General features: G+C 42.2%; 1 long non-coding RNA gene across 1 annotated transcript; it reads right to left on the minus strand.

Annotated features, from left to right (window-relative positions):
• Nucleotides 1-11,692: 11,692 nt before the first annotated feature.
• Nucleotides 11,693-16,726, minus strand: LOC137146278 (uncharacterized). Its single transcript, XR_010917897.1, has 3 exons — nucleotides 15,709-16,726; nucleotides 14,410-14,608; nucleotides 11,693-12,059 (listed from the first exon to the last, which is right to left on the minus strand). It is a non-coding gene; the product is annotated as an uncharacterized lncRNA (long non-coding RNA).
• Between the last annotated feature and the right edge of the window lie 1,233 nt (nucleotides 16,727-17,959).

The following is a 17,959-nucleotide window of genomic DNA, read 5'->3' on the forward strand; positions in this document are numbered from 1 at the left end:
GTGTATCACTGTGAGCATTTCACCGACATCAGTGCAGGTTGGGCAGGAAAGGTGCATGACACATGCATCTTCAGGAGCACTGGCCTCTACAAAAAGCTGCAAGCAGGGACCTTCTTTCCAGACCAAAAGATTGCAATAGAGGATGTTGAAATGTCCATAGTGATCCTGGAAGACCCAGCCCACCCCTTAATACCATGGCTCATGAAGCTTTCTACAAGCAACCTGGATAGCAGCAAGGAGAATTTCAATAACAGGCTTAGCAGGTGCCGAATGTCCATTGAATGTGCATTTGACAGATTAAAGGCTCACTGGAGGTGCCTTTACAGTAGGCTAGACCTCACTGAGGTCCTATGGTTTTAGCTGCCTGCTGTGTGCTCCATAATTTATGTGAAGCTAAGGGTGAAAAGTTTGCCCCTAACTGGAGCGCAGAGGCGGATCGCCTTGTGGGTAACTATGAGCAGCCTGATGCCAGGGTTGTTAGAGGAGCGTAACGGGAGGGCAGGGGGCATTTGAATCAAGGAGGCCTTGAGGTACATTTTTGACAATCAGCTCCAATAAGGTGTCTTTGTAAACAGCAATGTGTCATGCTGATTGCTAGCCAGCTTGCACTGTGTATCAATGAGATGTGCAGCCAATATGTGCAAGAGACAACTACAAAGTGCTTATTCTTCAAATGTCATGTCTTTATTAAATAACAGTAACTGACAACAAAACACAAAAATGGGACTGGACGGGAGAAAGCTGTGAGGGGCAGTGTGAGCTATCATAATTGGGTGTAAGTCCAGTTATTGTTCTGGTAGCTGTCTGAAGGGATGGAGTGAAGGGGGTACCGAGACAGGCCGGGATTTTGGTAGGCATGTGTGGGTGGAGTCTTTGAAGGTCACGGATAGCAGTTCTGTATTAGCTGCAAGGGGGGGCGAGCATGCATGATTTCAGTCTGCAGCGTGATTAGCGACTTTAACAACTCCCTTTGCTCCTCCATGGCTTTTATCATGTGCTTGTGACCTGCCATCACAAGCTCCTGGTTTTCTTTTCTGTCCTGGTGATCCATGTGTCTCCATGCCCTTTTTTCTTTCTTGTCTGCCTCAGAGCAGGGGAGGAGTTCTTGGAACATCTCTTTGCTCATCCGAAGTTTTTTCTTATCAACTGCAGCCATTTGGCGGGTGTTGGATGTTTGACTGGCAAGGCCACATCTATAGAAGCACAATGAACAATAACATTATTGTGTAACAACAGCATTAATGCATTACTGTTAAATATACCTGTTTCTCACTATCCCCTGGCAATAGCACGGCTTCATGGTGAAGCAGGGAATGGTGAATTTTTCCCGGGAGTTGGAGGGGGTCATAAACCTGGGAAAGAGGTTACTGGGGGAAGGTTGTTTGGGGTCTTGATGTAGGCTGAGAGAGACAAAACTGTAAATTGTGCCACCATTTTCTGCAGGCAAGGGCCATAGAAGCCGATCTCACTCTGCACTGCCAAGGAAACTTCGGCAGTGGATTTGCAAGTACCTCCAGGAAAGTTTTCTTGAGATCTCTCTGGAGGATTCCCATGAAATCTCGGTGTGCTTTAACACGCTTCTCCGCTGCACTGCCTAGCTGAACTAGGGGATGGGAAGCACATGCAAATGCATCTACTGTTGTGCATTTCTATCCTTTCAACCACCTCTACAATACAAAAAATCAAGGACAGTTTTACCTCACGTACACAAGCAGCATCAGATTAAAAACAACACTTACCCGAGCACCTCTCTCCTGCATCCGGCACGCCAGAGCTGTAGAGCTGGGACTGGTTCCAACCTTCCAGAGTTGAGAGGAGCTCCTGACTCTCCACCTCACCAAATGAACCCGTCTCCATTTCTGGATCATCCTCCAACTCCACCTCCTTGTCAATGACTTCTTCGTTAGGGTTGATTCCGGTTTCTGCTAGCCCTGCAGATGTGGAGGTATCTCCGGATGTCTTGGGGGTAGAGGTGGGGTCGCCACTGAGGATGGCTTCCAGCTCCTTATAGAAGCGGCAGCTCTTTGGCTCTGCACCAGCATGACAGTTTGACTCCCTGGCCTTCTGGTAGCTCTGCCGCAGCTCCTTGATTTTCACTCGGAACTGCAGCGTGTCCCGTTCACAGCCCTTCTCCACCATGGCTCGAGAAATCTGGCCATAGGTATCATAGTTCGTATGGCTACAGTGGAGCTGGGACTGCATGGCTGACTCTTCCCAAATGCTGATCAGGTCCAGCAACCCCAGTGTGCTCCAAGCAGGAGAGCATTTGGTGCATGGAGCCGCCATGGTCAGCTGGGAAGATGTGATGTGAGCTCTCCATGCCGACCAAGCAGGAAGTGGAATTAAAATATCCTGGGACTTTAAAGGGGGAATGGGGGGTGGCTGAAGGACAGTGGAGTTCAAACTGATGGCCAGAGAAGTCAGGATGAGCATTGTGGGACACTTCCTGGAGGCCATTTCCCATGACATAACCAAGCACGGTATTTACACAGATGCTTTGTTGATAAAAGCTCTATGCCTCTTGTCGAGGTGGTTTTATTTTGTCGACAAAACAGGGCAGTTGTGTCAGCGGGGGTGAGGGGGTTATTGCAGTTTGTACACCAGCAGTGTTTTATCAACAAAAGCTGAGTTTGGGCGACAAAACTCTCTAGTGTAGACCAGGCCTTAGTGTGAGGCAACGCCACCATTACATTTACCCTTTAAAAGTGGTGAAAGGATGTAAAAAAGGAAATTAGAGAAAACCAGGAGATACCCCACAGTAAATCAACCTTTATCTCCTTCTGTTCATTGATCGATTTCCAATGTTTTGAAAAGTTTGGAGGTCTAAAAATATGTCTACTGGTCTGCTTAAAGTATTACTGGCTTTGAAATAATTTTGGACTTCAAATGTTGTGTGAAAATGACATTACTACACCAGCTAGTATATTCCAAACTGAGACAGGTCAATGTCTTTGCCATTCAAACACTCTTACATCTCACATTTTCAGAAGAAGGTACATTACTATAGTTCCTGCTCTAGCTGTTCTTGAGATACAGCTGACGATATGGTAGAGTTTCAGGAAAGATGTATTGCAAAGAAGGAGTATTGCAGCCTGCCAGAGCCAGAAGTATTTGTCACACCACACATCAATGTATAAATGAAAATTCCAACTTTGCAACGGCATATAGTATAAGTTTTCCAACCCTGGTGTTTCTCAAGAATTCTGACTACCCCAGAAAAGATTAAATCTCATTCCATTTCTGGTGGCTATGTTAGTTCCCAAAACCACAAGAACAATTTTTGGGGGGAAAAGAGGGTGTGAAACAATTCAGATAATTTTAAAGTCAGTTTAACTGATCAACTTAAAATTACTTTATAAATTCACACTTAAAATTCTCTCAAATGGCATGGGCATGAAAAATTGCACAGGACTATAATCTGAGTTGACAATACAGATAGTTAAAAAGAGAGCTAATTTAAATTTTTACTGGTTTTGTTTTCATTCAAGAATTTCACACTTTTAAAAAGCAATGTGATCAATCCATAACATACAATTATTGGTAGAGTTTTGATACCTGATGGTCACATGGTTTACACAATAATGAAATGCATACAGAAAATTAATACATTTCAGAACTTCTTAAATTTCATTCAGATGACCAAAGCCAGGAGATTCTATTTTTTAAAAGTTTCCTTTTGATTTAAGAAAGTTTTTTGCAGTACAATCAGATCATCAACTAAAATAGACCAAAAATAATTCCTATACATCAGATACATGAAAAGTAGAATGAAAGTATTCAAAATGTTAGTTTTTGATATTGCTGAAAAGAATATTTAAAAAAAAAAAAAAAAAAAAGGAAATGTTAGTTCATCCAGATAAACCAAGTAGAACTGGACTTAAAGGCACAAAAGAGAAGCTTTAAACCAATAACCTGTAAAATGCATGGATTAAAATTAGGACTGACACTGAAATCACACATGTGATTCCTGAAGCTGCAGCACACCTACATGATAAGAAGCCCTCTTTTAATTTAGAACAGTGCATTTCACTAGCTGTTTTGTGATTTTAATTAATTTCAGTGATCAACAAAGTCATGATAATACTTGATAATATCAAGTACAGCCAAGGATAGCAAAGGCAGGAACACTCAACTTCCCATACACAGATCTCTCAAAGCACCTCATTTTTTACCACCATTCCCAGTTGAGTGCAGAGTTGAGTGGAGCTACTGTCTGTATTTACAGTACCAAACTGTGTTGACAGGGAAAACATTAATCACTAGAAATACATGTCTAATTTTTTTCTTTGCAAATTTAGTTTTCATCAGTGAGGATATGAATTATTTATCAGGCCACATTTTCAGGCTCATGAACTTCCAAAAAAACCCAAAACCCTCTCTCTCCTATTACACTTTTGCAGCCTCTTTAGCTTGAAGTCAAACACGCAATAAACACTCATATCTCAACATCTGTTAACTTAGATATCCTGAATCCATCATCAATTTTGTTATTGGCAAAACGTATGTACTGATCCATGGACTCTAACCAAAAGTCGATTAGCAAATTCTGAAAATTGCTCAGTGAATGGCCACACAAATCCTTGCCTACAGCATGTATGAATTTAGCAAATTTCACTGTGTTAAAGCTAGCACTTGCTTACAGTGGAAAAATTGATTATATAAGCTCAACAGTGGCACACATACAAAGTATTAAATTATTGAATTTTCTGAAGGACAAATGTTAGCATTTATCTAAAGGCCTTTTTACACTGTATAGTATTGCAAAATTAAACAGAAGAGACTAATTTTATCCTACATGTAACCCCATTGAGGATACTAGTTATTTCAGAGAATAATTTTATTCAGAACATGTAGTGCTAAAAAAAGTAACTTTCCCTTTATCACACCACATTGTACGACAACCATTTTCTCATTCACTATATGGGGATCAATCCCCCTGATCTCTAAGACAGCTACACCTCATATCATAGCCATTTAAGGACTTCACTAAGTTTTCCCATTTGAAGCATTCTGTTGGCACAATTATAAAGACACATAATTTATGGCAAACAACAGGGTTAATCCTCCCCTAATTCCATTGTAACAGTATTCACTCTGCATCTCTCAAAATTTCACATTTAACTAATGAAACTTGTTTAAAGTGCACTTGTTTAAACTACATAGACCTAGCATTTAAATGAACTAGAATCCATTTCATTATCTGGAACTATTCTTGTTTTTATATTGGCCATCCACACCCAACTGGGAAGAACAAATTAGCTGTAGTCTGCAAATGGCTCACAATATGACTGAAGTTTGGTTGTATTTTTTCCATGGCTATTTTTAATACCAACAGAAAAAGGAAAATTTTCTAGAGGTGGACTCCAGCAGCTACAGACGGGAAGCTAGAAGCTATGCCATGTTTGAGTCTGTCCAGGAGAAGAATAGAATATATGAAATTTCCTCTCCAAAGAGAGCAAACCATTAAGTAGAGATCCATTAGAGCATTTTCAGGGTAAGATCCCATTTGCCTGTTGGATCCTATTGACTTAGCTAATCTTAGGAAAAGCTTTCTGCCCAGGCTGTATATGGATAAAAGGGAAACTATTATTCCCCTTGGGACAGAACCTAGATAGCAACATACTGAGCGACTTGCTCTAGCTTGTAGTTTTGCTTGATTTGGCTTTTGGTGCCTGCTCCTTGTAAGGGTATGGAGCACAATGGCAGGTCTTTGTTTAGTGCAGTAGCATTGTTTGATAGTCTTTTCAACAACTCTGATGGTGAATTCTACCAAGGACCAAATGAATGACAATCTAGGCCTCAAGACCAGCCTACCTTGGAACCATGACAGGAGGAGTAAGCGCATAGTAGAGATTTGCCACAGTAGAGATCTGTCTACACTTTTCCACATATCAGGATGGTAGTGAGCTATCCAGTATATAAAATGTAAGTGTCCTTGGTCTTCAGCTAGGTAATAAAGACCACACCATATTACTCAACACTTGGTGGGGATAAAATATCAGATGCCTTTGAATCTCTGAATTTAATTTTTTTCTACCTATAGGTAGAACAGCAAGGAGGAAAAACTCCCCCTGTACTTGGACACTTCCTATTTAAAGTGGGAACAGTTCAGAAGAAGAAAAGGAAAATCCACTAATTCACCAGTCAATTCACTTTGTATGTCTGAGATGTTGAAGCAGGATTTGAATTTTATCATATGCCTTGTCAAAGAGAAACCCTAATTCATTTTTAAGCAGGTGGCAGAAAGGAATACTGGAAAGATGGGTGGAGGGAAAAAAAACTCTATAGGGGATTTTCATCCCATAAGGTTGAATTGAGAAACCTGGATGTACAGCAGGATGTATCCTTGAATCATCCAATGGAGCATGATCTCCTGGAGACAGGAGGCTCTTCCATAAACAATGTTGTTTCCAGCGACCTCAGGAGTACTGGCAGTCTGCACTAGAATTAATATCTTTAGGAAGTGATGTGAGCCCACCTCTTGGTATTTGGATTTAACCTTCATCTGAATGATCATGAAGGTGTAAATATACGTACTTTCATATCAGCCATATCTTTTCCCCCATAGAAGTCCCACAAGATAACAGAAGTGCTCAGCTTTTGCAGGATGGCAGACTACTGCCCCACCAACTAATGGGTTTGAAAACTCCAACAAGTTCACTTAAAATGATGCAAATAGAGTTCTACCAAAAGTAAGCAACTCACATACTATAAAACTACTCAGGATGGCTCATCTCCGCAGCATTGAACATGTCAATGCTTGTAAGACAGCATATTTTCATAAATTATTAATCAACTAGCAGGAATATTGAATAGCTTCTTGTTTAGATCTAATAAAATACTCAGAGATAAGGTTGGAGAGAACCTCTTGAGTGATCTCGTCCATCCCTTTCCAATCAAAAGGTCAAGAAAGGTGGGTTACAAGAGATCCAATAAAATGCAGAGCTTCAGTTTCCCTCTTGGTGCATAGATACATTGGTGCTATTTTTCCACCTTTGGCATACCAGTTAAGCTACAAGTTTAAGCATTTTCCCTATAACAGAGGTACTTTTTAAGTCTCTGTGGGTAAAATTTTATCCAAAGCACCTAAGGGCCCAAGTCACTCTTGAAAATGGGACAGAGGAGTCTAAGTAACTAATATGAAATGTAGCTGTAGCCATTTTGGTCCAATGATATTAGAGAGACAATATCCTCTGTTCTGCATAAGCTCAAAAGCATGTGTCTCTCATCTTTCAGTGCCTTTTTGCCATGTTAAAAACAGCATTACCTATCCATGACTGCTACAAGTGCTGTACTCATGACTACAACAACATTTCACAACAGAAAGAAATTAAGAGTTTTTAATATTTTTCTTCATTTTTGCTTGATTTCTAGTTTTAAATAATTTTTTTGCATGTTAGATATATTACCAATATTAACAACATCTTTTATTTGGAGATACTCAACATAACCGGAATTATTTATTTAGATAGAAGCCCATTTTGTAATGTCTTGCATGGCTGTAGCACATGGCTTTCTGTCCAACACTGCGTTTCGGTGTAATGATATTTAGCAAAATTCACACTCATGTCTGGTTGCTCAGGTATACTAAAGCGCTGATTCATTATTTCCACATAATGGAAAATACTTATGTTTATATCCAAAAATATATATATTATTATCATGCTACCATTCAGCATTTACATAGTGCTTTTCAGCTACCAAGAACTTTACGAACATTACCTAATGTTGAAAAACAGACAATACAATGAATAGGATAAGGGATACGATGACATTTTGAATCATATGAAATACAACACACATCATAACATGTAAATTGTAATTATATATAACTTCACCTATTTTGAAAAGTTGCATGTGTGACTTTCATCAGGATCATCCAGGTTTAGAGCAAATGATTGATATGTTCTATTTCTGTGCAGTAAATAAATATGGTATTTTCCTACAAATGGGCTCTACAACGTGTACAGTTATGCACATAGAATCTGCATTTGCAGCAGCATTGTAACTATACAGGGGAAAGTTTCTCCCTCCATGGCTATATCTGATTCTGTGTTAAAAGGCACAGAGTTCTCAATCCCCCCCCTAGAAACTTAAATACATCTATGCATTTTAGTCAACAAAAGGAAAAGATACCAAGCACAACAGCATACAACTCAGGCTTCATAGAAGGTCTGCAGCAAGTTTCAAGTTATGTCCGTTTCAGTACAAAAAAAAAATCAGAATAGAGTCTGCTAATGGGTTGGAAACACCATCTAGCTATGTAAAAATCAATACAATTGAGATGAAAAATAGAGCAAGATGAAAACAAATGTATTCCAATAACTATGCACCTCCATCCTGACCTATAATTTAGCATTTTAAAGCAACTGCCTTGCATTCTGATGAGTAAGATTTGCTTGTGCAATATGCTACTCCTCAATATTTTTTAATCAGATCTCTAATATACAGGTATTACTTTTTTTTTTACATGGCTACAGAATTCACATACAGTAACTCTTCCCTTCTAACACTGTTTAGCATTTACTGAGCCACAAACCATCTTTTCATGAAGTCAATATAAATTTTTCTCAAAGATCCAAGTCCAGTATTTGTACTGATCCTATGAAATTCTAATACTTCAGTTTAAGAATGCTAAATATAGTGACAAACGAGTGAAGTGATACCAAATGGAAGAAGAGAATATCGTATTTTTAGCTATAATTATAAATTATAACAGATGTCAATATGAATCAGCACTGAGCAAAAAAAGGGACAAACAATGATTGATGACTTTTCTTTAGCAGCAAAGCTAAATGTAAAAAATCTATACAACTAGAAACAATAAGCCAGACTACATTCTCGGCATCTGAATGCAGAGGGGCATTCCACATATCCTTCTCCTTGCCTTTCCAGTGTAAAATATGGGGTCAACCACCTCAGAGGCACAATCTGTTCTATACACTCAGCCTCAATCTCTGGACTATTAGAGAGCCCTACTTGGGGCCAAGAATCTCAATCTCAAAGTTGCACTAAGTTGCCCTCATAGTTTAACTGTACTATGGAAACTCTTCCCTTTGTCCCAAATTCGATGTTGTGGGGCAGCTGTCAGTAAAGGAAGCTCAAGCGACATTGGTCAACTGGAACTGTGCTACTGAGAATAAGAGAGGCCCCACAGAGCCATCCCAAGGCACGGGGCATTCTGACAAATAGTTCTAGCCTTCTAGAGAACCACTGGAATTTGTGCAGATCTCGGGTTCTTTCTTCTGCAAGAATTGGGGAATTCATTATTTGAGATGGGAATGACTCAAGGAGGAAGTGAAATGAAGGTGGAGGGGGCAGGACTTCACGGAGTTTTTCTTTCCACAGGGCCCCAAACTGCAAGTTTCTCTACATGAGAGGGCAATCTCTCCCCCTCATCTGCTGGCCACTATTCACCATAACATCCAACTGCACCTCCCCACACCCCGCCAAGTATTTACAAAACAGAAGAAACACAACAATCCCTGTTTCTTCCTTCCTTTCTTCCCAGTGATCATGCTCAATATTACAATTTAACCATCCATAACAGACTGTGAAAGCACTTTGTATACCTTTTAAATTCTCTTCTCAAGCTTCCACTCTAATGATTGCTCTGTTCTAACTGTTGTTCCCATGATCATTTTCCCGTCAATAAGAAAAAAAATAAACGTAGAAAGAGCTTTTCTTATAACAAAAGCTTGTGGGGGCAAAAGCTTTTCTTGCCATATCACTGAATAATGAGAACAACAGGTTGAATAATGAGACCTGAGGTGGATCTGAAAACAACTTTATAGCACAAGGTTTCTCCCTGACTTTAGTGACTGAGCTGTAACGTGAGACCTTATTTCACTTAATAAAGTAACTTGAAAGCATTCTCTAACCATTGTATTTTTCCTTCTCTCTCTTTGAATTCTGTTTGTCATTTTTCCTGGAAGTGGTCCAGGTAAAGACCACATAAATACAAGATAAATTGTATTTGTTATCCTTAAATCTTATTTCAGACCCTAAGATATTAATGATAGAAATGTAATACAAACGCAAATCAAGGTATTACAAGAAAAACATACAGTAATTTGTTTTGTATGTCCTGAAATCCACAACAACAAAAACTCAACAACACCAAACGCTCAAATATTTGTAAAGCACAGTAGACATCTTTTCTTAAAGATGTATATACATTTTTGCTCCCATTATCAAATGTTGATCAAAATTAACAGATTTTAATTAGATGTGAAAAATAAATCACATGTTTTCCATTTACTAGAGCAACAAGTAAAATTAACTTTTAACAAAGCCAAAGAGCTGTAGATGGGTAAGGGGGAAGCAGCTGAAGAGAAAGAGAATTTATCTTCACTGAAAATTTTTTTTGTAAATGTAAAACAATGTCTGAGCATTTGCTGTGAGCTGATGCTAAAAGGCAAATTTCATGCAGCACAGATCTTTTTAAAAACAGCCCAGTACTTTCTTTGTGATGAGTCTTGAAAACAAAGACTTCTATACTGCTGATTTAAGTAAGGTGTCCCAAGTTCCAAAAGAAATGTCCACTGAAAACAAACAATGTATGGGCAAAAATCTAGAAATATATTAAGGGCATTCAGTACTTTGCAAGATCATAGCCACAAAAAGCAACAGAAATAAAAAAGCACATCATTACTTTAAAAAAAAAACAAAAAAACTCAGGTGCAGGTAACTATACACAAAACAAGCACAATCAGTCTATCTTTACAGCTGGAAAGGATAACGAGTGATTATTCGTTCAGATTTCTAGTTTTTCTCTAAACTAGGCCAACCAGCTCAGCATTTTTTTTTTTTTTAAGATTATATACATTTGTCTGTCCTAGGCCAGAGGAGGGAAAGGATACATCAAAAGCAACTATTTTAATATTGTTCATACTGTGTTGTAAATACATTCCATACAAAAACAGATATCAAACAGATTTGAAAGGTTTTTTTTTAAACTGAGTACTCATGATTCTCTTCACAAACTTCAGAATTCATTTAGGGACACACCAGAGATTTCCCCACCTATGTATTTAACATCTTAGACTTATGAAGTTATTTCATCTTTAATAATTTACTTTTTCTCCCTAACCAGTTTAATTATGGCTTGTCTCTGAGTTTGTATGAAAGACAGTGGGTTCAGGTTCAAATGTCTAGCTCTCATGAACTCCCATGATACTGTAAGATCTGAATTGCAAATATGCCAGCACAAGAATGTTTAAATCCAAACTAAAAAAACCAGAACTTTTCATTTTCTTTTTGTTAATGAAAAATTCTATTGATCCTAACTTTTGTAAAACTGTCTGTTTTGAGAGGGATATTTTTATTTATTTATTTTAAACAGAACACACTTATTTTAGACTGAATTCAATTCAGTATTGCACCTTTAAACAGCAATTATGTTATATTTGCTGCAATATGTTTTTAAACTGTTTTAATCTTACTTTTCTTTAAAGTTAATAGTTTGATTTTAGAGGTTCTCAGCACTCTAGTTCCCACTGACTTCACAGGGATTTGTGTGTGTTCAATACCTCTGAAAAATCAGGCCATAAATAGTGTATTAACTTACCGTATTATGTCTAAATTTAAGAAATGATAATATATGGAAAATTAGACAGGCATTCCTGTAATACTATTGGTAGCTCTAAAATAAAATGGAAAGAGCAAACACAAGTTTGTTTACAATGAAAACATAACATTTAACATTTCAATGGATAAAAATATATGTTTTGCAATGATTGGAAAACAAACATACCTTATTTTAACTGTAGAATATCAGTGTCACAAAGCGATCTACTCCAAACCATTTTCAACAGCACTTTCCACATTTTCTGATTTCTTTAAGAGCCAACTACCTCAACTTTTAGCCATTCATTAATAGATGTATAAATCCAAATGATGATGTTTGATGTCGGTAGTCATTCAGTGTTTGTACTCTGTTAATCCCCACTGAAGTATCCACAGTCGAATTCCACCATTTGAAGAGCAAATGCAATATGGCACCTATTGCCGTAAGGTGTTTTGACAGCCAACATGCTTCTCTGACAATCACACTTCACCTATTCAGAGAAAATTAATGAGTGAGTGTTAGTTCTAAATGCAATTGCAATACTATATAGTAATTCTGCAGAACAATTTGTGGCACAAGTATAAATATCAGAGCTACAATCTAGCATTTGAATAACTTCAGCTATTTGTTTTATTTAATAGCTGATTTGAACATATTCTAAATTTAAATTTGGTGATAGTTTTCCAAGTTTAAACAGCACCGTGATGGAGTACTACCAAAGAATCCAGTTGGATATTGTTATTCAGTACTTTCAATACTGTGTATTTCTTTATACAATGAGTAGTCTTACATCTTAAAAACCCTAAAGCATTAAAGGGAAAAGTGATGTAGAGGATCTTCAAAGGGCATGAGAAATATTTTAGAAGCTTAAGGTTAGAAAGATCCGGGAAGTAAGAAAGTATCTAGGGAGAGTGTGACAAGAAAGAGTGAACATGCTCAGACACACTTGCAAAGCTGGGACAGGTAAGTAGGGCAGGGGAGTACCTGTAGCCTTGTCCACAGTAGACTCCCCCCCCCCCCCCCGGGTAAAATTTCCCAGTGTTGCAGCTCCACTAGCGGGAGTGCTAGTGTAGACAAGCTGCTGGCAGCATCTCAAATGTTGCTGCTGAGACCTGACCCTACATAGAACAGATGACAGAGCAATTAGAAAAGCAGCAGCTTATCTACGCTAGTGTTCCCACTGCTCCTGCCTCTGGTGTGGCTCCATCAGTGGTAGCAGATATGGGAAGTTTCAGGGGGTGAGACAAGGTGCAGACAAGGGTTGTGTGTGGTTGGAGGGTGGGGGAGGGCTAAGAGAACCTGTTTTGGTGCTGCCGGGGATGATGGGGCAGGAAAGAGAGAGAGAGATCAAACTTCTATATGGCGGAGGGAGGGGAGAAATAGAGAAAATCTTTGTGGAGAGGATGATCCATGCCTGTAGAGAGGAAGATGGGAGACTGCACATGTTTAGGGGAGAGGAGGTAGTGGGAAAACTATTGTGGAGGGGGAGTTTATGTAATGAGTCCTGTGTATGCAATGGGGGAGCTTACATATATGTGAAAGTAAAAGAGAAAATTATCTGGAGGGTGGAGGGAAGGAGCCTGCACCTTTGAGTGGATTCTGGGGGAGCCTGAGTGGGTGGGTGTGCCAGTGTGCCTGATCTGGCAGAAAGGAGAGACCCTAGCCCGTGAGAGGGATTTTAGGTGCAGGAGGCAGGCAAGTGAAGGGAGAGAGGAGAATGTGAGACAGTAGCTGGTGACTGGAAAGTACAGAGACATTGACAATGGGAAATGAAGGGGTGAACAGAGAGGTACTGGGGAGATGTGTAGAGTAGGAAGAGGAAAGATAGGGGAAGGTGGCGGAGTGGGATGAAAGGAAGAGAAAGGAGCAGTTATTAGACAATGTAGAACAAGTGAGGGGAAATGGAAAAACAACAATAGCTAAGACATACAGACAAGAAAGTGAAGGAAGTGAAAAGAAGAAATACAAGGAGGACAGAATAAGTTTTCCAAAGTTGCAGAGTATTTAATAGAAAGCATAAATACTAAAGCACTGCAATAAATAACCAGTTAAGGTTTGGTTTTCTGTTTTGTTTTAAGGCCATTGGATAAAATATACTGTGAGGGTGACGGGACTTTCACTTAGGGCCAGCCCGGGCCGGCCATCCTAAATTCACCAATTTAAATTGAACAAAATTCTCCATCCTAGTCTCTGCACTCCCCAGATTGGTTGTATGTGGTTCCACCACTGCCCTCCTGCACACCTTACTTTACTACCTACCTACCTACTACTCTACTACTACCCTAGCCTCACTGTAAAGTCCCATACCAGTAGTTTCCAAATACTGGGCACTTGCCAGCATCTGACCCACATTTCCACAAATGCACTGCCCATCCCCCACCTTCCTCTTGCTGGGCTCTCTCCCTGCCACTAACATGCCCCTCATCCCCCCCCCCCCTCCTCTCCTACCCCGCTAGATTTTGCTGCCAGCATTTCTGAACATTTTTTGTCCCGTTTATTCCCATGATCCGGAGAAGTTTCCATGTTCGGATCCTTCCTCCTCCCTCTCCCCGGGGAAAAATACACCCAGACTCTGAAAGTTGTCTAGAATAGACCTTAAAGAAAGCCTGCAGGGAAGCAGGACTGATTAGTGTCCACTAGTATATTTCACATAAGCAGTTACAGAATGGCTGAGTTACCGTCATAAAATAATACCCCCATGCCCTGGTACAAGTACAAAGAAAAAGAAGATTCCTCTAGCTAGCCTGTGACTTCCCTACAGAGCACCCTCGCTTCACACTTTCCATTCACACTGACGCCTGCAGCGGGAAGAACCAATAAACCAAATCGGACAAACTCACCTTCTCCCTTCTTTAAACTCTGAAAACGGAATCAAGGGAATTCCTTCTGAGGCCCCGGGGGCGCCGTGTGTTGTGTAGGTAGTGAGAGGGCTGGGAGGAAGTTGGGCAATTCTCTCGGGATAAAGTTGCCGAAGATTAGATAACCCAGGAGAAGAGGGAGATGGAGAGTTCATCCGAGTTTCTCCTTTTGTTCAAGTTCCTGGAGCAGACAAAGAGCCAGCAAGCGGCGGCAGGTTCCTCTCTGCCTCTCACCCCTTTCCCTCCCCCAACCCAGTCCTCGCGTATCCAAATGAGCAACTCAGGTCCAACACTGCCCTTCCCCTCTTCTTCTTCCTCCATTCAATTAACACTGCAAATGTTGTGTCCTCCCCATCCCTAGCAGTCTCCAAGTCCAAACTTCCTGCTCACTGAGCCTCCCAGAAAAGCCATTTCAAACAAGGGGGGGGGGGGGAGAGAGAAGAGAAACATCTCTCAAATCATTATTTCCGGTAGATGCACCTCTTTGTTTGGATTATTCCCTTGACAGTGCCTGAGAACAATCCCCTGGCTATCTGGTTTCGGTCAGTTTGATCTTCTAGCGTCTGAAGGGCAAATGTGGATTTAAGGAGAATAAAAAAGCCGAGAGGGAGGAAGCGTCCAGGGACACGCACACACGCGCGAGTGGATCTGCTCCGACTTCCACTTGTGGAGCCCTCCAGCCTCCCGGACAAAAGCCGAATCCCGGCCACGAGCCCACCAACAAAAGGTATTTCCCGTCTCTGGCATCTCTCTACCTGTTGCGCAAGCCACAGAGCCGGGGCCAGCAGCATCCCCCTGGGCCAAAAAGGGAGTGCAAACAACCCACGCTGCCCCTTCACCTGTCCCCACTGCCGCGAGCCCAGCTCCAAACAAAAAGCAGGAGGAGAAGGTAACAACAGCCCCAAAATCCGGAAAGACGGCAGATTTCCAGCAACCCCGCCAGCGGCCCGGCACATCCCATGCATCATCTGCACGAATCAGCGCAACACATTCAGCGCCTGAACCCCTTTCACTTGCTCCTCGACGCCGATGACTCACCCAGGGAAACCAGACAGCACCTTCCACCCCAAGGAAACGAAGCAGGCCATTGCTGACCCGCTCGCTCTCTCTCTCTCTCTCTCTCTCTCCGTTTCATCTGCGATGGAGCCAGCAGCATTGTGCAGGCTAACTTTCTGTTTAAGTTTCGCTGCCTTGGAAAGGACCCCGGGTGCTGGGGGATGGACGGAGTGCTAGTTTCGCAACCAGACAAAAGAAAGAGGCGCAGAGTAAATCGCAACTCACCTTGGTGCGAATGATACACACCTTCCGCTCTCCTCCTCCTCCTCCAGGCGCCTGGCTCCTTTTGGGTGGAGGGAGGTGCTCGACGGGAAAGGCTAATTGCTGGTGATCGTTTCTGACCTGTGTGTGTCCGGCTCAGCAGCCACCCTCTCCAAAGGTCTCCCCCCCCCGGCAGAACAAAGGAGCTGTGGAGAGCTCCCCTCTCTCCTCCTCGCTTTGTGTTTAACTTTCTCAGGCCGCCCGCCTCCCGCTTCGCAACTTTCCAGCCCAATTCGGACTGAGTGTCTTGGGCTGGGGGGGAGGAGGGGGGAATCAAATCAGCAACCTCTGCACCGCCCTCCCCCAACACCCCGCTAACAAGCAATGACACCCCAGCCCCGCGCCCAGCAAGTGAACCTCACTCACATCGGAGAAAGGGGCTAGAAGTTGCAGGAGGGGCCGCGGGCTCCCTGCCCCGCGCGTGTGTGTGTGTGCGCGTTTTGTTTTGGAGGCTGATGACAGAGGGGAGGGGACGGAGTTATTAGCCCGATGGGAAGACGCAGCAGCAGCAGCGGCTGCGGCTCCAGGTCCCTTTGTGTGCACGTGTGCGAGGAGAGGCTCTGGCCGCGCCTTGTTGTTGAGCTCGGGATCCCGCCCTCCAGGCCCCACCGCAAGGCACGCGGCCCCCGCCAGCCGCCAGCAAGAAGCGAGCATACAACGACAGCGCGAGCCCCGTCCCGCGCAGAGCTTCTCTTCTAGCAGAGCCCCCCCTGCCCCCCAGTCACACAGACCTCTGCTCTGCCCTGCCCTGCCCTGCCGTGCGGCCGGCCTCGCCAACATTGGGTCTTTGGAACGACTACTGGCCTCCAAAGAACATGGTGGGACTGCGGGTAGAAGCCCCACCCTGTGCTGCCTCGTTCCCCTCCGCCCGTTTCTGAAAGTTAACAACTGAAACAGAGGGGAGGTGTCATAGGGAAGCGACTTTGGTGGAAGGTGAAGGGAAAAGAAGGTGTCCGCTCCTTAAAAGGGGGCAGGGTGAGAAAAAAAAAACAGTATTTCGCTCTCTTTGACCCTTTGGATCTAGTGTTTATCTCGAAGACCCCGTAGAGTCTTGTCCTAGCCTCTTATTGTCCTTACCCACCAATAGCCCCTATTGTGCGTGTCTCTCCCTCACACACACCCCAATTCACCCAGCTCATCCCCATTCAACTCAGCCAGCTCAGTCCATGCTCCTCCCAGCTCACAACCCATACAAGTTTCTTTGGCTTCCTTCAACCCATCCCACTATCCCCACAGAAACCTCTTTCCATCTGAACCCCACATCCCAGGCTCGTCCCCACCCACTCCTACCTGATCCTACTCCTCCCTTCCCCTCCATCAGCTCAAAAATATTCCCCTCCTTCTAGGATCAATCCTCCTCTTCCCCACTCCCCCCAAAAATCCTTCCTACCCAGCCTGCCCACAACTCTGAACCCTTCTCTTCCCAAATGGTCCTCCATCCTGGCTCAGAACCTCTTCCGTTTCCACTAGACCCTGCTCACACTCACCCCTGGGGCCAGCTGCCTTAAGCTAGTGGTTGTCAACCAGGAGTAGGGGTACCCCTGGGGGTAAGCAGAGGTCTTCCAGGGAGTACATCAACGCATCTAGATATTTGCCTAGTTTTACAACTGGCTACATAAAAAGCACTAGCAAAGTCAGTACAAACTAAAATTTCATACAGACAATAACTCGTTTATACTTATATACAATACACTGAAACATAAGTGTATTGTTATTGTTCCAATTGATGTATTATACAATTATGGTAAAAATGAGAACGTAAGCAATTTTTCAGTAATAGTGTGCTATGACAATTTTGTGTTTTATGTCTGATTCGGTAAGCAAGTAGTTTTTAAGTGTGGTGAAACTTGGGGGCATGCAAGACAAATCAGACTTCTGAAAGGGATACAATAGTCTGGAAAGGTTGAGAGCCACTGCCTTACGCTATGTCTACACTACAGCCTATATTGCCAAAATTTATGTCGCTCAGGGTGTGAATATTCCATCCCTCTGAGCGACATAAGTTACACCAACATAAGCATTCATGCGCACAACGCTATGCCTGTGGGAGGACTTTCTCTCGTTGGCATAGAGCATCTTCACCAGATATGCTGCAGCACTGTACGTACAGATATGGGCTTAGATAAACTACACTGTGTGTGCTGCCCCCATACAGTCCCTCTATATTATCCCATCCCATATTTTACTTTTTATTGCTACTTAGTCTAACATTCTG

This window comes from Emydura macquarii, unplaced genomic scaffold, assembly GCF_026122565.2.
Source record: "Emydura macquarii macquarii isolate MOO-44397 ecotype Brisbane River unplaced genomic scaffold, CSIRO-AGI_Emac_v2 contig_431, whole genome shotgun sequence".
NCBI lineage: Eukaryota > Metazoa > Chordata > Testudines > Chelidae > Emydura > Emydura macquarii.